The sequence below is a fragment of the Podarcis filfolensis genome (genome assembly GCF_964270895.1).
Source record: "Podarcis filfolensis genome assembly, chromosome: 5".
In the NCBI taxonomy this organism is placed as follows: Eukaryota; Metazoa; Chordata; class Lepidosauria; order Squamata; family Lacertidae; genus Podarcis; species Podarcis filfolensis.
The window spans coordinates 9998353-10024566 of NC_139608.1; the positions used below are offsets into that span (position 1 = coordinate 9998353).

General features: G+C 41.9%; 1 protein-coding gene and 1 long non-coding RNA gene across 2 annotated transcripts in view; both read right to left on the reverse strand.

Annotated features, from left to right (window-relative positions):
- The window catches only part of LOC310763263 (uncharacterized protein), a gene marked incomplete at its 3' end in the record, with an annotated part of 435273 nt that overhangs the window by 371577 nt on the left and 37482 nt on the right, over positions 1-26214 (reverse strand). The window lies entirely within an intron of this gene.
- LOC310762484 lies at positions 437-24237 on the reverse strand. Its single transcript, XR_014548013.1, has 3 exons — positions 23911-24237; positions 7218-7270; positions 437-801 (listed from the first exon to the last, which is right to left on the reverse strand). It is a non-coding gene; the product is annotated as an uncharacterized lncRNA (long non-coding RNA).

A 26214-nucleotide genomic window follows, 5' to 3' on the forward strand; every position in this document is an offset into this window, starting at 1 on the left:
ACTGCAGTTAATTTAAAACAGTAAAGTGGGTGCTTCCAATCCCCTCTTCACAACTGCATCAGAGGAACAGAAGGGAGGCCATAGTATGTGAGCCCAAGTTTCACCCAGACTCATTTGTTTAGTGCTAAACTATAGTTTACTGTAATGTCTAAACCAGGCCCATGCATCTTGAAGAGTTCCAAACACTCTAAGGCAGGGATGAGGAACTTCAGCCCTGGGCACCAAATGCAGCCCTCCAGGGCTCTCTATCTGACCTTGGGGATTCTCTCCCAGGCCATACTTCTTCACCAGTCACATCCCATTTCTATTGGCCCTGCTTTGCATCCTCCTTGAATGTTTTTGCTTGGATGGAACATAACCTCAAACTCTGAAATTAGCCTACTGCACAAAGATGAAATTCACACCTGTTTCTTAGCCCACTTTAGCCTCTGGCCTTGTCTTCTGCTGGCATGTGACCCCTAGAAAATTGTCCAGAAGGGAATGGGAAGTGGACCTCAGGCTAAAAAAAAGATTCCACATCCTTGCTGGAAAGAGGTATATAAATACAAGTTTTAATGCTTGTATTTATTTGGTTAGTTTATGTCTTTGATTCTTTTCATTTTGTGGGAGCCTCCAAACTGCATATTTTGGAAAGTAGTTTGTCCATTCATCTGTTTGTTCTCTATAGGTTCTGCTTTGGCATGGCATCACCCATTTTTAGGCATAGGTTTGGCTGCCTCTCATAATATCATCACCAAAGATGGCCCAAGCGTTCCTCAGTTGGGGCAGTAGACTTTGTCACCATTTGGACACTGGGCACCACTGTGAATCAAAATAGCAGACTAGGCTCAAAGGTTTCTGAGGTGGAAATGGAGATCTATATAAAAAAATTAGGAGCCAGGCACCATTCAAATCAAGACCAAAGCATGACTTTGGCATGATGTTAAACATTTTTTAACATAGATTTGGCATCTTCTCAAGGGATGATCATTGTACTTGGTACAAGTTGGAGGGGGTGGTTATTGTCGGTCTTTGGATGCCAGGAGCCATTTTGAAGGATCCTGGAAATTACAGGTCAGTTAGCTTAATGCCTGTCCCCTGAAAACTAGTGGAAAGTACTGCTAAAGAAGAAATAACCAAGCATATAGAAGAACAAGCTTTACCGAAGCAGAACCAGCATGGATTCTACAACAGCTTCGACAATCTTAAGGTTAAGGGGTGATATGATAGCCATGTTCAAATATATAAAAGGATGTCACATAGAGGAGGGAGAAAGGTTGTTTTCTGCTGCTCCAGAGAAGCGGACACGGAGCAATGGATCCAAACTACAAGAAAGAAGATTCCACCTAAACATTAGGAAGAACTTCCTGACAGTAAGAGCTGTTCGACAGTGGAATTTGCTGCCAAGGAGTGTGGTGGAGTCTCCTTCTTTGGAGGTCTTTAAGCAGAGGCTTGACAACCATATGTCAGGAGTGCTCTGATGGTGTTTCCTGCTTGGCAGGGGGTTGGACTCGATGGCCCTTGTGGTCTCTTCCAACTCTATGATTCTATGATTCTATGAATCTGGCAAGATACATCTTGAACCTTCTTGGAAATGCTCTCCCCACACTGAATCCTACTAATACTTGGTCTAGGTCATAGGAGCCAACTCCTGGGGGCCAAGGTCCCTTTGCACACCCCCCAAAAAATATTTGAGGGCGCTGACCCCCCTCCAAAATTGCCATTCAAATGGTGTGGGTGTGCCATGTCATGTGATCAATTACGCAGGGCGGGGCTTATAGCCCCCCCCTATTTTATTCAAGTTGCCATCCCTGGTCCGGGTTTAGTTCAGCTGTGTATGGCCCAATGCTGAAATACTGAACTGAAGGAGACAGGGAGGTTTGCGGGCTTCCTGCCTGGGCAGTCTTAAACTGGTCTTAAACCGCAGCAAGATAATTCAGTACAAGATGCCATAAGAAGTGGCCAAGAGCTAGATTTTTTTGTAAACTGCTTAGAAGTTCTACTTAAAATGAAGCAGTATATCAATTTGGTTAAGGAAGTAAAGCTTAAAGCCTGAGGTTAAGGCAGGCTTCCTTAAAGCCAGGTCGAACCAGGACTAGGGCTTGGGCTTTGCGCTGGCACACATAAACCAACAACAACATGTCCAGTTCCTCTGGACATGTGCAAAATTGTTCCTTCCGCTCAACACACACTAGGCAAGCAGACAGAACCGGAGTGAGGGCCTCCCTTCTACCACTCTCCTCCACAACTTGAATGGTTTCTATTCCTCCAGCTACTTTTTTCCCCCCATTTAAGTCATTTTTATACTACTCTTCAGCCAAAAAAGGCTCCCAGCGTGGCTTACAAATGTCAGGGATACAACAGTTCTTGCCCTCTAGCTTACAATCTAAAAGATACAACACTTAAGGGAGAGGGATTGGGAAAATGATTTCTAATCTGAGCTTAACACAAAAATATGGTGTCTTTAAGTATACCTTCTAATATGACATTTCTACAAGGAAAACATGTCTTTGGAAGAAGTGGGATGTAGCCTTAAATATTATTATACACAGATCAATGAATACAGGTGTGTGTGATTGTCGTACATGCTGATATACATGCATGGTGCACAACACTTTAGATATGGAAGAGTATAGCAAAGTCTGACAATCTTTTTGGGTGGGCATATTTTCAAATATGGGGAATTGTCATACACACATTCCTACCACTTTCTCCCCAAAAGACCCTACTCAGGCAAAATCCTGCCTTTCCCAAAATCAAAAACCATCCAGGAAATATTCCCACCCACCCACAAAAATCCACCTAACTCTTCATGAACTCTACACAAATATATCCAAGCAACATCACACATCACTACCCTCACAAATTAAAACAGATAACCCCTCAATGCTCCCAACTATTACCCCCATGCTTACCAGGTCGCAGTGAGTCCCTGCTCCCCTTCATTTTCTTTTGAAAACAAAACAGTGGTTTCACTGGGCATGCTAGAAAGCAAAGCACCAGTTCCAGCTACCCCTACTCTCTTCCCTTCCTGTTGCTTCTGGACCAAAGTGAGCCCAGAAGCATTCTAGAGAGAAGGCAGTAAAATGGGTTGAAGCTAAAGCACATTACCCCTCTGCCATCACAAATCAGAAGACACAGAAGGCCCATTTTTGGCACAGAAACTCCTTTGGTTACATTGTATGATGACCTCTGTCGGGAGAGAGACAGGGGAAATTTGTCCGTTAATTCTCCTTGACCTCTCAGTAGGGTTGCCATATTTTGGAGAGCAGAAAAAGAGGACGCTATGACAGCCATAGTCATATTCAAAGCAAATAACTGCAATTTGTCTCAAATTTTACCCCTGAAAAAGAGGACGTGTCCTGGAAAGAGAGGACACATGACAATCCTATAAAGTGGCATTCAATACAGGATCCTTCTGGGGGAGTGTCCGAGTTAGGTGTGGTTGCATAATGTTGTGCTGGTTCTGGTCCTACTTGTATGATCATTTCTGAAGGGTGATATTTGGGGAGTGCTCTTCAGCCCTGTGGAGTCTTCAGTGTAGTGTTCCTCAGGGTTCAATTGTATCCTCCACGCTGTTTAACATCTACATGAGAATGCTGAGTGGGGTTATCTGGAGTTTTAGAGTACATTGTCAGCAATCTGCTGATGACACACAGCTCTGCTTCTCCTTTACATCTGCAGGTATTGCAGTGGACATGCTGGACCATTGTCTTGCCTCGGTAATGTACTGGATAGGAACCATTAAACGGATGCTCAATCCAGATAAACCAGGCACTGCTAGTGGGTGGTTCTCTAGACTAGATGGATGGGAGGTTGCCTGCTCTTAATGAAGTTACACTCCTGATCCTGAAAGAGCAGGTACACAATCTGGGGGTACTTCCAACTTGGGAGGTTAGGGTGTGAGCAGTGAGCTGTCCAGGTTTGCTGATGACACCACATGGTTGCAAAGAACTCCAAAAGGATTGCTACAAACTGGGTGAACAGGCAGCATTACAGTAAATGCAATTCAATGTGAACAAGTGGAAAGTAATACATGTTGGGGCAAAAAAATCTTACATATATGGGGTGTGAACTGAAGGGAATTGATCAACTTTTAGAGATCTCAAGCAGGGAGCTCTTGAAGGAGGGAATTAGAGTAACAACACTAGCACAGCATTAACAAGGGATCCCCAAAAGACAAGGGGACAGTGATTTATCAGTGACAACTACCATAAAATGAAGACAACAAAACAATGCAGTGAAGAATACTCCTGTTCAGGATTCTCCTCTCCCTTGCTTCTGGTTTTCCACATACACATGCATACCCAACTGTCAGTCAACATCTTGTGCTCACTGAGCCTGATGAGTCTTCATTGGGTTATTTTGGGTCCGTCCACCCCACTCCCCAGTAGGGTTATTTTTCCTAAATATATTTTGTTTTTCTATAAAGACTGGAATTCTCCCTTGCCAGCTGATGCCTCTCATTTGAGCTTAGGTAGTACCATTTTGGTGATGTAAGAAATAGGCACTTGGATAATAAGTTCATTATCAGTAAATAGGATTATGTACATGGAGCTACATATTGTGCACTGAAGTTGGCAGATGAAGCTGTCTTATTAGGGCCCCTGCCATCGGACATGTTTGGGGACTGCAAGATTTAGCACCTTTTTAGTGATGATTATGGTGATCTTATTATTTATAGCCCGCCCATCTGACTGGGTTGCTCTGAGCAGCTTCCAACACACATAAAAACATAATAAAAACATCCCAATAAAGGGCTGCCTTCAGATGTCTTCTAAAAGTTGTGTAGTTCTTTATCTCCTTGATGTCTGGTGGGAGGGTGTTTCACAGGGAGGGCGTCACTACCAAGAATGCCCTCTGGTTCCCTGTTATGGCACCCCTGTTATGGAACCCACTGACTACAAAGGTTCACTTGGCATCTTCCATACTGGCTTACAAATGGCAGATGGAAGCCTATAAATTAAAAATGCTTTAAACTCTTTTTTTAATGGATGGGTAGTGGTAGAAGTGGTCTTATATGCCTTCTTCTTCTTTTTGTTGGTGTTAATGTTGCTAGGTATATGTAATTTTATGCTTGGAGCTTTATTATACATTATTGTAATTTTTTGTAAACCACTCTGAGAACATAATTTCAATAAATAAATAAATGGATAAAGAACATAAATCTGTTTTTATATTGTTCCGTGGCTAGTGAGCCAAGGGATATGCCAGCTGATCCCAGGCAAGTTTCCATATAAAGCTCAACTGCAGCTTTAGTATACATGTGACTGGGGTACAATTATGGTGTTTATAGGTTGAGGGTTGCAATTAGGTAGTTCCAGTTAAGCCCTGAACATAGCAAATCTTCTTGCTTAAGGAGCCATTTTCCAGTGGTTCACTTAGCTAGTTCACACTGAAGAAAACTTACTCCTTAACTCCACCATGCTGAGCAGCAATCCCAGCACAACTGAAAATTTGGGCTGCCCCGATCCCGTTAGCTCCAAACATCTCCAAGAAATCTCTGAAAAGGGAAGCCCTAAGAGGTTGATGAGTTATATGCTGGCTACAGGTATGGTCCAGAGACATTTTATTGCACCTTTCCCTACAATATTTTTTCCATAATTTTTTTACATTTTCATTCACCTGTCTGTTTTCAGATGGTTGGCTCTCCTTGCCCTGTGCCTTCTATTAACCTGACCCTTGAAGGAGCACCCAGCCTTGAAATGCCTTCCTTCCTTCCTTCCTTCCTTCCTTCTCTCTTCCTCTCTCTCTCTCTCTCTCTCTCTCTCTCTCCCTCCCTCCCCTGGTACTCTGAAGTCAATCCTATCTCGCTGCTGCTCTGAATACAGAGAATCAGTGGGCCTTGTACATCTTTAATAGTTCAGTAGAAGAGAGAAGTTTAGCAGATGCAGCTTTTTTCACCCTTGTCTCACAAACTGTACCTACTAAAATTCCCTATTTTACAACAGTTAAAAATACAGTATCGTCCTAAGCTTAGACTTTGCTTACCTGATCAACCCCACCAGTGGGAATGCTCCTGCCTAGCTCTTTACGATATAGACTATATTTGTTACAACAGATTATAAGCATTCATACATCCCCACACAGTTGCATCAACAGTAGAACTGGTAATTCAATCAACTTTCCTCCAAACCTGATAGCACAAAACAAAACTAACAAATGAGTCGGTATGAGAAGCAAACAAACATGTGATTTAATACATGCAGCTGAAAGGAAATCTTTTAAAAATATGTCACATTTGCTATTTGATAAGTCAGTCATTAGGAGGCAGCAGACAGCTCAAAATGTTTTCAAGAATGACACTGCCTTCCCTGTTAATCTGATTGGATTGGAGATGAAGGGGCAAGCAGTTAAAACAGATTCTGGGGTTTACCACCCTTTAGGGAAGACCTAAAAGTACTATATATGGTTTACCTAAGGCATTATCAAAACAAAGATCCCATGAATGGCATCCGTACAATGAGTCTGATACTAAATACTCTGTTAAGACATGAAACCCACTGAGACTTAACTTGCATATAATCAGTTTCAAACTAGGGTGCCAAATGTGATATGATATTATTCTGTTCATGTATGCACACCACTACTGCCAACCAAAATAGTGGAAGGACACTGCCTTTTCTCCCTGGATCCAAAAAGAAAGTAAAAACATAGCAAGTTCAAGATAGTAACTCACACTTAAAGCAAATCATTCTAGTTCTCATTTTAAACAGCTATTTCAATTCTCCGAGTTAATGTAAACTCAATGAAGACTTTTACTAGGCTAGAACATTTAGTTCCTTTCTTTCTCGGCAATGCATAAAGTGAAATAAAGCAAGGATGAATAATACAGTCATCTCCAAAGTTTTAAGCATTACAGTACTGTACTTAAAAGATTTTTGCAGGGAATGCTGTACATTACTATGTATGTACATTGCTATTACATACAGAAACAGAAATCACTAACTTTTAAGTCTCCAGGGCTAGCAATAATTAATTAATCATGGGCTAGAGCTACATGTTATTCTGAACTTTATTATTCTCTACAGATGATTTCCCAATGTGTAGCAGCCACACCTGTCGTTCTTCTCCATAATGATCATTACCAACATGAAACGAATGTACAATTCAAACTTGAAATTATTGTATAATGTAAATATAGCCTCCTGAATCCTGCAATGAATCTTAAGCTTCCTGCCCTAGTTACTCACTAAGACTTAAACATAAATTATTGATAATGGAAAAAAAAAACTTACTGTTGTGATGTTCAGACTGTTCTTTGGTTTTGAGTCAGCTGCCAGAGAGAAATCTGTTTAATAAAATAGTGAAACATCAACAAATGGGAAAGGAAGTGAAGTCCAGATTCTGGTTAAGTGTTGTTTTTCTTCTGCAACACTTCGTAAGTGAAGCAAATAAACAGATAGATGGCTTTGGAGATGGTCCCGCAACATCCAAGAGATGCAACACCCCTCTTCGACTATAAAGACCGATATGTTGTTGAGCTCTGACAGTCCAAAATGGTGAGGTCAATCAGTCTTGCTTGTTAAGTATGTTGTGTCAAAGAATAGGGCTGAAACTCCAAAATAATATTTAATGCATTTTCCAGATCCAGATTTCTCTCTCTATCTCTCGTCCTTTCTGTCTTTCCATTCATGTTTTTATTGCCACAAAAATGCACATAGGTTTGTTCTTCCAGTGCCCTGGGTAAGGCCTGGCTCTGAAATGCATTTCAGTCTCTCAACACAGACAGCTTTCACTGCATTTAGAGTCCCACCAAGGCCCGGCTTTAAAAGCTACTGATTCTTTTTCCCCCCTTCTTCTTTAGCCTTCCTCACAAAAGAAGGGTATTTTGTAAATTACCAGCTCGTTCAGATCAACAAAAGGTACTTTCATAGAAAGCCCCATTTGATTTTGCTCAAATTTGATTACAAGGATGGAGGAAAAAGGAAAGGAAGTCAAAAAGAAAAACCCCAGATGGCTTTTTTCATTCATCTCAGTGAATGAGCTTTATCTGTGCCTTTTGAAACTGTAGCAGTGGAAAAGCATTTCTGTTGGCTTAAAAAAACTTGACAAAAATTATTGGTTTGCCATTTCTCATGTAACTGCCATTGGGAACTGGATGAAAAGACTTTTTTTCATGGGATCGCCTGCTTGGATCAAAATAATGGAGATTAGGTATTTCATTATAAATTACAGTGGGAGATAGAGAGAGGCTGTCATATTAATAGCAACCTGCTCGTGGTCTTCAGTGGTAGCTATTCTCCTAAACAAAGGACCAAGGGGGTTGTCTATTGAACTTGTGCTTTAAGGCCCGATCAATTTTCTATCATCAAGGCAAAAGGTGAGATGACGAACAAAAGAATTCACACATGAGTGACCTCATGAGCTGAGAGATAAAACAGCTTAAAGAAACAAAACACATCCTGAAATTATGGGTGATAAACTGTATAAAAGGAGAAAAAGGAAGAAAAAAGAGAGGGGGGTGGTGGTATGAGTGTTGGTCTATAATTCTTTCTTTTCTTAAGCATATGGACACATTAAAAGCTACTTGTTTTCAGGCACAGTATAATTGCAGCATTTGTTTTGCAAGGCTGTGCCTTGAATCTTGCTATGTACTCCTTCCCCAACAGGGTTCCAGTAATTTCATTCATGAGTAAGCATGCTATTGTGTTTAATGCAGAATGCCCAACAGCCATACACATAGATATGCCCACACAAAGGATTACCATTGACGACGACAACAACAACATCAGCAACAGCATACAGACAGAAAGACTGCACAGGACAGGCACTGCATTGAACAATTGTGATACCGCAGGCTGGGCCATATACATGGTGAAAATATTCTTATTAAACGAAGGACCACTTCTATGCTGCTTCACAGATATGTGGTTATATTCCCTGGAGCCACATCTTCCCAATAGAAGAAAGTATACTTTTATTGCAAATATCGCTAGTTGAATTAAAGGATAGCATGTCTGGGAAACATATCTTCCTGAGAGCCTAATAAATTGCTGCCAGTTTGGGTGATTAGCAGTGGACAAATGAACCAGTGGTCTGATTCAGTACTGTGGAATAGATCAGACTAGCTAGACAACCAGGAGCCACCAAACAAGAGTCATGGGCTCCTCTGTTAATAGTGCATTATCCTGATATTTGGCTGTGAAAGTCATGTGCAGTGTTTAGTACCATGCCTAAGATAACAGAATGAAATGCAGAGGTGGTAAGTGTGTCCCCAGAGCGCCCTCACTCAGCTTCATCTCTGAAGGTGCTTTAATACTAAGAAGAAACTGAGCACAAAAGATTCGAACAAATCTATATAGTGTGACTGTACCTAGCAGTTCGAAAGCACATCAAAGTGCAAGTAGAAAAATAGGTACCGCTCCCGCGGGAAGGTAAACAGCATTTCTGTGCGCTGCTCTGGTTCGCCAGAAGTGGCTTAGTCATGCTGGCCACATGACCCGGAAGCTGTACGCCGGCTCCCTCGGTCAATAAAGCGAGATGAGCGCCGCAACCCCAGAGTCAGCCACGATTGGACCTAATGGTCAGGGGTCCCTTTATCTTTTACCAGTCAAAGAGAGGATATCAAATGACAATGGTTCTTCCTTCAGCTGAACCAGTACCTAGTGGAAATCAAACACACTACTATATTTAATGCCCCCACAAGCACCTCCTGTTAGGCAATCCTTGAAAAAGATCTCACTCAACTTCTATTTGATGCCACCATGAATGCAAGGCACTAGGAGAAAACTTGAACTGCACTCCAGAAAGTGCTCTGGCAGGACTGAAATGGCTAAGAGCCAATAAACAGAAGCACAATCTAGGCAAAATGAAGATGCTACTAGCCTGTGGTCCATCCACCCAGGTTAGTCGTATTTTTCCTGTTTTGGAGGTTGCATTCCTCTTAAACCTTAAAGTTAGGGACTAAAGGGACAGATCTGCAATTCAGAGATGCTCCTTGATCTGCCCTTGTCATTTGAAGTACTTTAATAGATTGATCCTTTAGCACAGAGCAACTTTTACCTCTGTCAAAGGTGATCTGCCCAAGACAGCAGCTCTCTCACCCTCTTCTTTGTCTAACTGCAACACAACAGCCCTGCAGTGCTGCCAGTAGGTATTACTCTCTGGTAGTTGCTGGCATCACCCTCCCGCTTACTCTTGCAGCCCAGATGGAAGAGGACCTGGGATACACCAAAGCAATCACTTTTTAAAAGCCTCCAAGCCAAGACATCCAACACTCCTTGGTTCAACCTACACACAAATTGCTGGGGAAAGCAGGATTAGCTTCCAGCTGCCTTATCCGAGTCCAAGATCAAAGCAGCTTGCTCGTTTCCATGGCAGACCCCACTAAACCTCCTAAAACCAAGGAACTCTGAAACCAACACATCCTGCATTTACTAGACTGTTCCCTTATATGTTACTGAGAGTGCAAAGGCAGCCCACACTCCCCGAGTCTCTCTCTGCTCTCAGAAGAATGTGTTGACCTCTTACAATCCTGTTCCTAAACTTATTCTGAAATAGCATTGCCATACATCCACTTTTTCCAGGACACATCCTCTTTTTCAGGGGTAAAAATTCTGTCCAGGCAGATTTTTTTGAACTTGCCAAAATGCCCAGGGGTGTGAGAGCAGGCTACTTTTTATGTTGCATATACAGTACTAGACAACCAAGTATGAAACATACATGTATTCTGTGTGAGTTTTGTTTTTGTATATTTTGAAGGGGCATTGTAGAATGTGCCCACTTCTGCTCCTGAACCCCCTCCCCCACACCGCTCCAGACACCAGCACATGTGTCCTCTTTTTGCTCTTAAAAATATGGCAACCCTATTCTGATACTTTATTAAAAATAAAAGGTAGAAGAAAAGAAGGCAGAAGTTCAAAACAGACTACAAAATAAATCAGATCACTGTGGCTCTAAAACTGGACCAATCCCAGCCTATTCATTACAATATAACAATTCTACTTTACTTACAAGTTCAGCTTCATTAAAAGATCCCTGATGGTGGGAGGGAACACATATGCAGGGCAGCTCAGCTTTTTAAAGTCTATCTTCCCTCTCCTGGGAGGAGTCATCCCAGGCTGTGCAAGTCCCTCGTGTCCCTCAGGCAGACATCTTCCTTATTCCATTTGAAGAGAATGGGAGGAAGATATGTGACAGCTTGACTTAGAGAAATGGTGGGGCAGATCTGGGCCTTTCTTCACATTACCAACATAGGTAGATAGCCTATCCTCAGTCATCCATGCTTTGACTACTGTAATGTGTTCTATTTGGGTTGCCTTTGAAGATTTCAACAACTGTAGTTAGCTCAGGATACAACTGCCAGGTTGTTAACAAGGGCTTGGCATTATGGTCATGTTATACCAACTGTATTATTAATCACATTAGCTCCTAGTTCATTTCTGGCCTTGAGTCAAATGTCTAGCTTATATTAATATTCTTAATTAAATTTATATACTGCCCTTCATCCAAGGATCACAGGGCGGTTTACTGTATATAAACACAAAAAATACATAACATAGTAACAAACAAAAACCACCACCACCACCCAGTTTTAAAGGCCATAGATTGTTTAATTAGCCAAAGGCCTGTGAGAAAAGGAAAGTTTTTGCCTGGTATCTAGGTAAAAAAGGTAAAGAACCTCTGATTGGTTAAGTTCAGTCAAAGGAGACTATGGGATGTGGCGAAGATCTTGCTTCAGGCCGAGGGAGCTGGCATTTGTCCACAGACAGCTTTCCAGGTCATGTGGCTAGCATGGCTAAACAGTTTCAGGCACAACAGAACACCGTGATGGAAGCCAGAGTGCATGAAAACGCCATTTACCTTCCCATCGCAGTGGTACTTATTTATCTACTTGCACTGGTGTGCTTTCGAACTGCTAGCTGGGACAGAGCAACGGGATCCCCTGGTGCAGGGATTTGAACTGCCAACCTTCTGGTCAGCAAGCCCAAGAGGCTCAGTGGTTTAGACCACAGCGCCACTCACGTCCCTTTGCCTGGTGTTTAGAGATGTATATCAAAGGTGCCAGGTAAGCTTCCCTGGGGAGAGCATTCCCAAAATGAGGAGCCATCACAGAAAAGGCCTGTTCTTGTGATGCCACCCTCCAGATCTCTCATGCAGAAGGCACTCAAAGATGGGCCTCAGTTGATGACCATAGGGTCCATGTCTGTTCATAAGGAGAGAGGCAGTCTTGCGATATTGTGGTCCTGGGTCATTTAAGGTTTTATAGGTCAAAACCATCACTTTGAATTGGACCTGGAAACTAATTGTCAGCCAGTGCAGTCAGGCTAGGATTGGTGTTTTATGCTCAGTCTTGCCCCGGTGTGCAACCTGGCCACTGAATTCTGCATCAGCTGAAATTCTGAACCATCTCCAGAGGCAGTCCCACATTGCAGACAACAGAGGTTAGGCTATCCCTGTCAAGATAGGCGCACAGCTGGGCCACCAGCCAAAGCTGATGGAAGGCACGCCATGCCACCAAGACCATCCGAGCCTCAAATGACAGCAAAAGATCTAGGAGTACCCTCCAAGCACTGTACACACTCCTTCAGAGGACATGTAATCCCATCAAGGGCAGGCAACCTCTCATCCATCCTGTCTAGGGAACAACCCACTAACAGTGCCTCAGTCTTATCTGGATTGAGCTTCAGTTTATTGGCTCTCATCCAGTCCATTACTGAGGCAAGACAATGATCCAGGACATCCACTGCTGCACCTACAGGTGTAAAGGAGAAGTCCAAAACTCCAGGTGACCCCACTCAGCAGTTTCATGTAGATGTTAAACAGCATGGGGGATAAAATCGAACCCTGGGGAACCTCATATTGAAGACTTCATGGTTATTTCTGCCTGAATGTAGAACCTTACATTTGTCCCTACTGAAATTCATTTTGTTAGTTTTGGCCCAGTTCTCCAATCTGTTAAGGTCATCTTGAATCCTGATTCTGTCTTCTGCAGTATTAGCTACCCCTCACAGTTTTATTTTGTTAAATTGTATTTCCACTTGTAAGCTGCACTGGAAATCCATTATGAAAGGTGAAGCAAAAGTATTATTGTTGTTGTTGTTGTTGTTGTTGTTGTTGTTGTTGTTGTTGTTGTTATTATTATTATTATTATTATTAGCTTTCCAGGATTCCAAATTTTGCTTTGTCACCTCCCAAGTCCCTCTCCCTCCATACTCAAATCACATGGGTTTTGAAATTAAATTTTATCACTTTATTTGACTACAGAGGTTGTCATTGTGTTTTTTTTAAACTAAAACTAAAATTGCTGGAAAAAGTACTGAAAAATTGGATGAGAGAATGTGTCACTTAAATAGGAAGAAATGAAACATTTCCCTTCAACTGAGCTAATGTGCTCCTTTATGCAATGTATAAAAAAGTGTTTCATGCAACTGAAGTACACTTAAATCTACATTATCCTCATTTATGTGTATTATCCTAATCCTGGCAAGGGATGATGAACACTTTAAGAACAGTAGCACTCAGTTTCTAATAGAAAAATAAAGCCTCTTTATCATCAGATAGAGACAGGAAGGATCCCACAAGTACAACTACAATTATCCAAAGAAATCCAAAGACATCTTTAAAGTTTATTTCAGCATAACATATTGATTCAAAATTTCCCTTGCAATGTAAACCTAGGCCACATCTCCATTACTTGTTATATTCTTGAAGACATACAACTGTGTAAAAGTGGTAAGAGGAACCAGTATATATTTGCCTAAGGAAGGGGAACAGGGAGCAGTTGTTTGGGATTCAACAGAGATAAGCACCTCAGTACTATTCCCAAGTTTATCCACAAGCCTATTCTGACATACTTCATCTTTTTTTGCATCTGCCATCAACATGTTTTACATATGCTACATCACAAAATGTAATTATGTTAAGTGCTTAACATTACTATTTAAAGCACAGGTGGGCAATGATCACTGACCAATTTCTAGCAAACCAAGTAATGTCTACTGGTTTTAGTATTTCTATTGTGTTTGTAAGTTGCTTTGAGTCATTTCTGAGTAAAGTGACTAATTAATAAAGAATATGAATAGTTTCAGGGGTCTTCCAAATAATACTAAACTAGATGGACTTTAGTCCGATCTAGCAAGACACTTAAATTGTAAACAAGAGTGCCTAGTTAACACTTTAGTTGTTAAGAGATTCTTTAGTTGCTAACAGCAGCCGGCAGAGTACAGTAGTGTTGAAGAGCCAGCTTCCCAACACCAGTGTCACAGCCACTTATTGGAATAGGGCAGGGCAGCAGCGAAGTTGAGGCTGTGTGGATACACCAATGGAGCCAATACAGAAGTGCTGCACCATTCCACTAAAAATAAAATAAAATGATTAAAACTAGTAAGTTTTGTAACTGGAGTCCGTATATCAAGAACTCTCTTGATATATGTTGCAACTCTCTTGGGCTGCAACATATTAATTCCCTGGCAATTGCAGCCCAATCAAGGAAACATATCCATTAAATCTTAATATTTAGACTAGTAAGTAAGAGGCTGCTCCATCAAATAGCCAAGTCATAAGCCACATAGAGATTTGTATGTCAACATGCACCTTGAACGTGGTTCAGCAGAATATTGACAGTCTGTGCAATTCCTTCAGAACTGGTGTAGTATCTTCCGGGTAGGCTGTCTCACTTAAAAGTGTAGCTGCAGCATTTGGTACGAGCTGAAGCTTCCAAGCCAACCTCAAATGTAGTACCATGTAGAATGCATTGCAATAATCTAACCTTGAAAGTACTGATGTAAGGGTCACTGTGGTCTGGTTATCCCTACAGTATATGGAATATCAGCCAGATGTGGGAAAAGGCACCCCTTGCTTGAATGCCACTTGTGCCTCATTGACAGTGATGGATCTTGGAGCACCTCCACACCAGAGGCGCCAGCTTCTCCAGAGGATGAGAGGGGGCAATGCGATGTTACACAACGTCCTCTGAATATTGTGAGGGGCTAGAACTGCCTCACCCTCAACTCCTAGGAGTTTGTGCCAATGCTGCACACTATACACTTGCTTCTTCAAAGAAAGTGCAACCCTGCCCAGAGCAGGCAACTTCTCTAATTCCCAGACAAGGGAATTACCCATCCACAGTGCTTCCATTCTGTCAGGATTCATCTTCAGCTTACTGGCCCTCATCCAGCCCACCACTGCATCTAGACAACAGTTCAGGACCTTCACAGCCTCTTCTGACTTAGGGCAGAGGTTGAGAGGGCATGTAGTTGAAGCATCATGTCCACATCCTCAGGCCTCAGAAACTAAAACTGGTCCCACAAAACTGAACCAGACAAAAGTTAGGAACTTCTGCTGTTTGACAGAGGCTCACAGCTAAGTGAACATTCACACCTATTCTTCTATACATGAGCTTCCATTCTGTTTTCCAGACACAATTCAAAATGCTGATTTTAATTTAAAAACCTTTGCATCAGAGATGGGGAACCTCAGGCTCAGGGGCCACAAGCAGCCCTCCAGGCCTGTCTAGATGACCCTTGGGGCTCTCCCCTGGCCATACACCTCTCATGTCAAACCCCCATCCTTGCACAGCCTTGCACCCTCCCTTGAGTGCGTTTGCCTGGCTGCGTCCTTCATGCTTGCCTGGAAGGAGGATAGTGAGGGCCATGTGAGTGGGCAGAAATTAGCCTATTGTAAAAGTTAAAATTCACATTTCTTGTTCTGCCCACTTTTGCCTTTGTCCCAATCCACCAATGGCGTGTGGCCGCTGAAAGGTTTCTCAGAAGGGAGGGTGGCCCTCCAACTGAAAAAAATGTTCCTTACCCCTGCTCCGTAATGTGTGTATTATCATCTGGCACATGGTCCCTTTAAGAGAAACAGTTATAACCCAAGAGACCAGCTCCTGGAAAGCTCCCTCAAATTTAGAGGGAGGCCTGTTGCTTGCGCTAGTAACTTGCATTGATATGAAATGAGATAATCTGGTTTTTTAGCTTATTGTTGATTTTAATTATTTCTGAATGTTTTAAATAATTCAGTTTGTTTGCTTGTTTGTTTTGTGTACCGCCCTTCATCTGAAATCTCAGGGCAGTTCATAGCAAAAAAATACAATAATAATTGTTTTTAAGAAGTTTTTTTTTACTGAAAATGTTATTGTTTTATTCTTTCTGTAATCAAACAGGATATAAATTTTGTGAAATAAACAAACAAATACCAATCACAAACCCCTGAAAAGCATACTATAGAAACTTAGCATCTGCTCCACCAAAACATCAATGCATGATCCTAAAACTGCAACAATACAATTTAAAAGTAACATACGAGTCCACGAAAGACATCCCCATCACTGGTCTGCTCTCATGCAACTGTGTAGGACAAAATGCCAAAGAACAGGAAGACTTATAAGAGCAGGTGCACATGACACTACAACACCTCCCTGCAACAAACAAACTGTAAGAAATCAGGCAGAAAACAGAAAGAAAAGATGTAACGTCTGTCCAAACAGAATCTGTATGTGCAGAATGGCCTACACACAGGCATCAAGTTCCATTGGCCATAAGAGATTTCTGCAATAAGGTCAGACTTTGAAAGTGGAGAGGACAGTGATCCCAAAGATAATGTATCCAGAGATGGCAACTTTGGATGGTATTGTGCAAGAGAAGGGCAAGAGATACTCTCTACTGGCCTGGCATGAAACAGTAGCAGTTGTGCAAAACACCTAAAACAGAATTGAAAAGATAAACATGATAACTAGGGACTTACCCAGCAGAGCCTGGCAGCAACTGTCTACAGATCTGCCAAGACATGCTCTATTGTTTGGAACTAGGATACCTGAACAATAAAGTGATCCATGTGTACCTCTCCAGCAGCAAAGACTGTTGGAAGCTCTTCTGAGGATATCCCATTAGGACATTTAGGAATGCAGGTAGGGAACTATCAGAGAGAGGGCATTTTGGGGGGAGGGGGAGGGGTTGTACCAACCGTGGAGCTCCCTCCAGTGAGAAATCCACCCAGCACATTCTTAATATTTGTTTTAGTGCCACTGGAATGCTAGTCTATTTATAGGGCCTTTTGGTGTTTATCTTAAGTTTTTGTTCTGTGTTCTTGATGTTTTACCTGATGCCTTCTCTGGTTTGGCTGTTAGAACTGTTTTAAACTAGTAATTTATTTTATCTACAATCTAGAGTAATGTTGGTGTGACTAAATTTTTTACAAAAAAATAGCTGTTTTAGCAACCTTGAATAAGGTATACATTTTGTTATGACTAAACAACAACAACAATAATAATTGGGTTCAGCAAATTATTAGAAGCAAATTATTTGAGAAGGCAAAAATTTTACAGTATTCTCATACCACTGTTATTTATCTTTTAGCTGGGGACCAGTGTCTCAACATGGTGATCACTGCAATACTAATAGGCTCTGATTGAAGATCTGCTGTATCTCTAGCCATTGGTAATGCACACAACTGCCTGCCATGAATTTGTTTCACAAATGGTTAATTCATGTTTCTAAAATAGTTGCTCTGAAATCCTTATACATCCCCAAATAGCTTAGCACAAAACAAGTGAGTAGGGATTTCCATATATTAAAAATCAATATAAATATGATATTGTTTATATTATACAATTCCATGTTTCATGTGGACTGCTCTGTTACAGTGAAATATTGTTGCAGTCTGGCAACTCCAGCCCTAAATTGCCATGACAACACAAACGTATAATTACATATTTCTATATATAAATGCACTGAATGTTAACTAATGAAAGAGAATGGAACTTATTCTAAATTTGCAGTGGAAGGCAATAGGTAGTATTGGAGAGATTTTAAGAATCATGCTTTCATTTGAAGCAAAAAGTAATTACTAAAATAGCCATAAAATACTTTTTGTAATAACTTGATATGGAGTCCAATCCTTAGCATGATTACTCAGTCAAAAGTCTCACTGTGTTTTATGTCACCTACTCCCATGTAAGTGTGCACAGGATTACAGCCTCCAACATAATAGCTACAGTGGTACCTCGGGTTAAGTACTTAATTCGTTCCGGAGGTCCGTACTTAACCTGAAACTGTTCTTAACCTGAAGCACCACTTTAGCTAATGGGGCCTCCTGCTGCCATTGCGCCGCCGGAGCACGATTTTTGTTCTCATCCTGAAGCAAAGTTCTTAACCTGAAGCACTACTTCTGGGTTAGCGGAGTCTGTAACCTGAAGTGTATGTAACCTGAAGCGTATGTAACCCGAGATACCACTGTACTCCGATCTTTCAGCCTTTTAGTTTTATACCACAGCGACTGGAGACAGGCAGTCAGGTCATGCATCCATAGCAGTGACCAGAGGAGGAATGACCACTGGGGAGAAGTCCAGAGATAAGAAATGCATCCGCAGCAGTACAACTGGACACCTTCATCTGCCCCAGCTGCAACAAAACATTTATCTCCCGTATCAATCTCTACAGCATAGCAGCCGCTGTAACCTTCCAACAGTTTTGAGTTAGACTTCATCCCCAAAGGCACACTCCTCCATTGTCTCCCAAAACAGACAGATGCCAACAACAGCAACATTGTTGCAAACACAATGCACTATAATCTTGTATTATGTTTTTATTGTATTTGTGCAATTTTGAGGGATATCTAAAATTACATTTTTAAAAGTGGTTTATAACAGATACACTTCTTGAGATAAACTTCCTGGGTGCAATCTAAGAAACGTCATTTACCATAAAATCCCATTATAAGCAGTGGAAATTAAGTGCATGGATAAATCATATGCTGCACATTTTGCAGGCAAATTTGAAGGCTATTTTACAGAGCTCCTTGAGGTGGCCACCTTTCATTATCAGCCATTTCCCCACTTCCTGACTGTCACAGAACAATGCTGCATTAAGATATAGCATTACTATGAGTGGAATTCTGGAAGAACATGTGTTTTCCATTAAACGAAAGCAAAAATAATCCTTTAATTTTAATCCTGCTATCATCCTACCCTTCTTTTTACAGCAATACAGCAAGAAAACCAGAAGTTGGACTTGGACTTATTAATTATTATTATTATTAGTAGTAGTAGTAGTAGTAGTAGTATTTAGTATTATTTTTAGTTTTAATATTATTATTTAAATATCTCTCAGTTACAGTTTACAGTAAAGTCTCGGTGCAACTTCACAATAAAATACAGCATATAAAACAATTTAAAACCAGAGAAAATTTAAATCAGTAACAATACAATATACTTAAAACGCTCAGCCAAAAGCAAATTATTATTATTATTATTATTATTATTTGTTATTTTTACCCACCCATCGGACTGGAGTTTCCCCAGCCACTCCGGGGAAGTTTCCTGCTTGGCAGGGGGTTGGACTCGATGGTCCTTGTGGTCTCTTCCAACTCTATGATTCTATGATTCTATGAAGTCCTACACACCCCACTAAAATATGAGCACTACCATAGAAGGCAACATTAGTTAACCGAAGGCTTGAGTAAACAGAAAAGTCTTAGGCTGGCATCTAAAACTGATGAAGATGATGCCAGGCATGTCTCACTTTAGAGAGTGTTCCATAGTCAGGGGGGTACCACTGAAAAGGCCCATTCTCATGTGGTACTATGGGGAAATCAAAAAAACCTTTAAATTTTTATCTATTTGACAGAATTACATGAAATGTACACAAAATGTACACATACATTAGCCCCTTCTGAGTCAATAATGTCTCAAATTAGACACAAACTAGCAGAAAATACCCAGCATTGCACAGGAATTCTAAGAAACAAACAAAAAAATGCTCAGATTTATAAATAGATAGATCCTCCGAACTGAATCAGGGAACACTCAAGCAGGATCTAGCCACAAATTACTGTTTAACTGTTTAACTATCAAAGTTTCTTTATCCATTTCAGGTCCTGCCCATAAATATAATGCTTAAACAACTTAAGTTTGGCAGAGATTACTGGGTAAATTCATTCTTAGGGGAAAGAGAGCTCGGTTACGCAGCAAAATATTGTATAACAATGCAACAAGGGAGGTCTGGGAATGCCCCATTCGAACTTGGTGTCTTTGATTCAAGATCCAAGAGGAAAGCCAATAGAATTGGAAGTTTATAAGTTTAGGACATGGCCCTTTCTTAGCATTACCTCAACATTAATTCTTAAGGTAGAAAATTCATTTTTATTCAGTGTGTTAAGTGCTTGGTGAAAAATATGCAAGAAAGCTGCCCCTGATCTACCTGCTGCTTCCACTTGGAAAGCACCCCACGTTTTGTGAAGGCTAGGAACAAGCAGGTCTATATATATTCAGGGATTTTTATGTAAGTGATTCCCCACTACATAAAGAACAGATTTTGGCTAAAATTCTCAATGTTAACATGGTATTGGTTTAATTTTAATAAATTGTTTTTCTTTCTGATAAAACCCAGACAAAGAGCTGACTGCTTTAAAACTTATGGTCAATGTTCCTGCTACATTAAAGGATGCAGTATCAACCATATACAAAATATTAATTGAGGTAGAATTTGGTGGCAGCAAAAAACCTTTTAAAACAGTTTCAGCTCAATTAAGGGAATCCTCTTTGCAACTTACAGAAGTGGTATCATGTACCCCTGGCACATGATACTGGGGCAACATCAACCTGTTGCAGGGGATGTGGGAAATGGGATCTTACATACATATTTGGTTTTGCAAACCTTTTTTGGTATTTAATAGTTGAGTTTAATAAACAACCTTCCCCTCAACTTGCTTTACTTGGAATAAAAGACATGTCCAACTGCTTATAAAGGAACCTTATAAAGGAAAGACATGTCCACCAACTGCTTATAAAGGAACCTTCAACATTCCTCGTCATGGCGGAACATATGGAATTAACCATGTGATGGCGCACTGCCTTGAGTTTGAACATTGAAGCATGTTACTCCGTAGCATGGACAATAACCCTGGTTGAAAAGCTGACATGCCAAATTCATGTGACCAAAAGGAATTCTAATGCCCATATTTTCTATAATGTGTGGCAAAAGGTTTATAATCCCCCTATATCTCATAGTAATATGTGGAAAGGCTTTTGGAGTAAATTGTAAGAACTGAAGTTGGTATTTTTAAGCAAAGTGGGTGATGTGTTGTGAGTTACCGTATTTTTCTCCCTATAGGACGCACTTTTTCCCCTCCAAAAATGAAGGGGAAATGTGTGTGCGTCCTATGGGGCGAATGCAGGCTTTCGCTGAAGCCTGGAGAGCGAGAGGGGTCGGTGTGCACCGACCCCTCTCGCTCTCCAGGCTTCAGGAGAGCCGCAGCGCCAGCCCCACAAGGTCGGGGGACAGCGGGGAGGCGGAACACTGCCATCCCGCTGTCTCCCGATGTGGTTTGGAGGCTGACGGCGGGGAGACGCGTGCTTCTCCCCGCCGCCAGCCCCGCAAGCTCCGGGGACAGCTGGGAGGCGCAGCGCGTCTTCCCGCTGTCCCCGGACCTGGTCTGCAGGCGGGCGGCGGGGAGAAGAGCGCTTCTCCCCGCTGCCTGCCCCGCAAGCTCCGGGGACAGCTGGGAGGCGCAGCGCGTCTTCCCGCTGTCCCCGGACCTGGTCTGCAGGCGGGCGGCGGGGAGAAGAGCGCTTCTCCCCGCTGCCTGCCCCGCAAGCTCCGGGGACAGCTGGGAGGCGCAGCGCGTCTTCCCGCTGTCCCCGGACCTGTTCTGCAGGCGGGCGGCGGGGAGAAGAGTACTTCTCCCTGCTGCCTGCCCCACAAGCTCTGGGGACAACTGGGAGCCGCAGCGTGTCTTCCCGTTGTCCCTGGACCTTGTCTGCAGGCGGTCGGCAGGGAGAAGAGCGCTTCTCCCCGCTGCCTGCCCCGCAAGCTCCGGGGACAGCCAGCCCCACAAGCGCCTGGGGAGGGGGAAATAAAATTTTTTTTCTTTATTTCCCCCCAAAAAAACTTGGTGCGTCCTATGGGTCGGTGCGTCCTATGGGGCGAAAAATACGGTATGTTGTTTTATGTTTGATGTGAAAAATGAAAATTCACAGCAACAACAACATGATGGTTTCCTGTTGTCACAGGATATAACAGAAAAATCCATAAAAGCCAGTACTGTAGGTTTAAATAGCCCAAGTTAATGTAAGAAAACAGTCCTTCCTGAATGCTCCCCATGACGAGTGACAAAAATGGAGCCTGCAATTCTTGCAAGAGCATCATAAGTAAACAAGGACCAGCCATGGTTTTTAATACCTCTAAAGAGGCTGGGAAGCAAAGGTTTCATACTTGGCTTCGCAGCATATGAATGGCAGAGGGAGATTAATTGGCTACAGCTGGTGTTAATTGTGATGCAAGTGGATCTACTGAATGGGTATTTTATGGATTTATTGTTTTTTCCCTTGTTCAGCTGCTGTTGTGCAGGTTAAAAGGATAATGCAGTGGGCAGGACCATAGATGGGGAGGTGGGAAGCGGGATGCATAGCATGCAAGAGGTAGAGCAGTTGCTGGCTTTCACATGTTCAGGTGCTTAGTTAAAATGCTATCTCAGCCAGAAGCCTTTTTCAAGTTATTTGCTTGCTGAATCATTAGAACAATAATAAGAAATAACAATTATAGTATATTAAATTACAATCAAGATAACATAGTAGACATTACACATACTTCCATTTTGGGCATTTCCAGATAGTCATTTTATTGTGCAAAGAATGCATATTTGTTAGTCATAGAGAATGCAAAGTCTTTCACCCACCTAGCAAATCTGTGACAAAGAAATCCCATTTTCCACCACTTTCTAAAATACATATTTAATTAAAAAGGAAAAACAGAAATCATGTGATCCACTAAGGCTTTTCTCCAAGAATAACCTCCCACCCACTCACCACATTGCTTCCTATGGAAAAGAACTGGCCCATCACTCCACTTCATTATATAAGGCCGTTCAATTGCCCAGTCAGTCCCTATTTACAAGTGTAGTATTATTCCCTGGAAGAGCAAAACAACACAGGAAAACAAGACTTTAAAAGCACTTCATAAAATGACACTTTGGAGGAAGTATAGGCTTAAAGGAAAATGAGCAGTATTCTTGACAGCCAATTTGTCACACTTCAGTAGCATAAAGGAGACAAGAACAGATGTTTTTGTGGATGAATCAATGAGAAATAACTCCGCCAAGAGGGAACGCATGGGCTTGATTGGAAAATGTTCCTACAGTGTCCCTTATGAAATTTCATTCAGGCAACTTTTGTGCAATGGGAGCTCAAGAAAGAAATCTTCCTATGGATGGAAATGGATAATTCTGTACTAGGATGTTATCTGCGTTTAGTTCCCTTGGGAATAGGGGAGGCGGGGGGAAATAAGGGATACCACACATTACCACATCTTTTAAAATACTTTGTACATTAAAAATATGAAGTATCCATGCAATACACTAATTTACAAATGTGTAATATGCAACTAAATAAATTAGATTGGGATTGGCTACTGCTCCCATTTGAGTGTATACTTGATAGCAAAACTATGTCTGTTGTCAGGAAATGTGTGAAATGTCCCTTACAATTTTTATTATTACCATCATCATTATTAGTAGTACATATTAAAGCAATTTTAAATTTAATATTAATATTAGAAACAAATTTAAAAAAATTACAATCACAGTTCTGGATGGGTTCTGAAAATATGTATCTTAGGAGTCAAAAACAAAGAAGTAGATCTTCAGCATATGATGGAAAATATATAATGAAGGCGCCTGTAGAGAGGAATTTTACAACTTGGAGCTATCACAGAGAATGCTTTTCCCGGGTCACTACCACAAGAACTTCTGAGAATGGTAGGACTAAATAGAGGGCTTCTCTGCTGATCTTAAGACCTGACAGCATCTGTAGGGAAGGGGGCAGTCTTTTAGATGTTTGGGGCTTAAGTTGATTAGGATTTTAAACACTTAAATTGGGCCCAGAAATTAAAGGACAACAAATGCACATTTTAAAACAAGGGTTCTATGAATTCTAAATGAAACCCGAGCCAGAAATCTGGCTGCTGCATTTTGGACCAGATGAAGTTTCCATACCCCTCAATTGTTCCACTAGCAGGACATCCTGGAATTACAGAAGCCATTCCGACTTCTGACTGGATCTCGGGATGTCCTGTTTTGGTTCCCACGAGATTGTGGCCCAAAAAGATACTGTTTTCAGGGGACTTGTAGATCCAGTTACAACCCTGGTCGGCAGCATAGGAGGAGAGGTGGAGGCTTGGTGACCTCTTTGGCCCCAGAAGGAACTGGTGTCGCCTCATGGCACACAGGTCACAGCAGATGTGCTGGTCAAGGCAGGGAAGGAGGGAAAAGGAGCCACCAAACTCCACAGGACAACACCGGGTTCCTGTGTCCCCTTGTATCCCCAAGAGTGCAGTGTGCCAGCAACCTCAGCATGGTTGTGGGGGAGGGGGTGCCAAGGGCAAGGCAGTGAGCAGAGAGCAGTGTGTGGTGGCAACACAAACAGTGCTCGGCTGTGATGTGTGCCCCATCCTGGCTGGGAGGCGAGCACCCAAGTGGACGCCCTCTGTTATGTACTGAGTTGAATAGGATCCAAACTGCAGCAGTCTGATTGGTCCTAGAACAATAGGATTCAGAATGCAGCAGTCTGATTGGTCCTAGAACAATGCAGCAGTATGATTGGTTGGGAGGAACCACCCAGTCATGCTCCAGATAGAAGTGAATCCACAACCTGATTGGCTTACAGTAGAATTCCGGAATTAGCCAATCATGTGCAGCCCATTGTGTAAATAATGTATATAAAGCAGATACTTTGAGGGGACATTCATTCATTCCTCCTCACCACTATGAGCTGAATAAAGAGCATGAAATCACTTTGCGACTCTGAGTATATTTCACCCTCAGACCGCAAGTGATGGAGGTAGCACAGCCTAGAGAGATGCTACCTCCATCCAATGTTGGAGGAGAACAAGGCAGGCTCCTGCTCCAGCACCAGCACCAGCTCCCTCCATGCCTCCTCTGTACCTCCCAACTGGATGCATTCCCCACTGGCAGCTGTCTTTAAGAAAAGCGCATACGCTCTACCAGCCTCCAGGAAACCTGACCTGCCAGGGCAAGTTGGAGATTCCAGCCTTGTAGGGGTTGGGCTGGATGACCATCGGAAGCCCATCCAGTTCGGTGGTTCTGTGAGTCTATGATTCTCTTAGCACAGCGACAAACACAGCCCGAGAGAGGGAGGTGGGTGCAGGAATAGGCAATGGTGCTTATTAAAAGCTTACTGGTTGCATAATCAATAAATAGGTTATTGGTAAGTTTTAAATTGAAAAGCTGAAAACACACACACACACACACACACACACTGCTGAAGGCTAGGGCCAGGAAGTAGGATGCAATGTGCTCTCCAGCTTTCTCCACTACTGTTGGTAGAACTTTGCCACAGGAGAGGCCTGACCATAGTGGGCAGCGACTAACAGTCATCTTGCTGATAGTAGCCAGCGGAAAGCCACCAAACACAGCATTTTGGTGTGGATCTATGGGATCAAAACCCCTGTGGATCTCCCAAGAGGTCCAGTCTTCAGCCCATCTGCTGCAATACCCTGAAGCTGGCATAGCAAAAAAAGTAAAAGATATTAGTCCTGGGTAGCAGGAGCCAGAAGAGCTTCAATGCAGCAGACAATACATTCCACTGCCCTTTCCAGGACTAAGGACAATACTGTATATATTTATGTATTCAGTACAGAAATAAAATATTTTTAAAATAATTTGCTCATTCCGTGTCTCTGTAAAAATAGTTACTTGATTTTAAAATCTTAAATTTTAATTTCTTACAATTTGGCAAGTAGTCCTTAATAGTAAAAGAAACATCAGTTAGTCTACCAAGGTATCACTGCCAATGATAACACACTAGGGTTAATGGCAGATTCTGCTTCCACGCTACTACAAAGAAAGAAAATCAGCTATGGCTCTGTGAGAACTTTAAGCACCAGCACAGCCTTCTTATGTTCTGGCTTCCTCAACAACTGAATAAATCTCCTTTTTAAAGAAGTGGCTTGTTGTATCCAGTTCATGACAGCCCCTTCATTACAAAAAAGATTTTCACTGTAGGATTTGGATGAATAAAGAACAATTATATAAATTCCATCATTTTCTCAGGATGTTCCTTCGAAGAACTGAGTGGCTGTTATTGTGCCAAATGAGCCTAGAAAACATAGAGCTTATTTTCTTTCTGACCTAGGGCCAGAAGAGATGGTAAGCAATCCTCTATTGTTCTCTATATGTGGGAATTTTAGTTGACCTTGAGAGTTGATAGTGTCCAGGATATAGATGTCTCCTTAGGCTCTTTTAATCTGAGAGCAATCAAGAATGACAGTATGGAGTTAG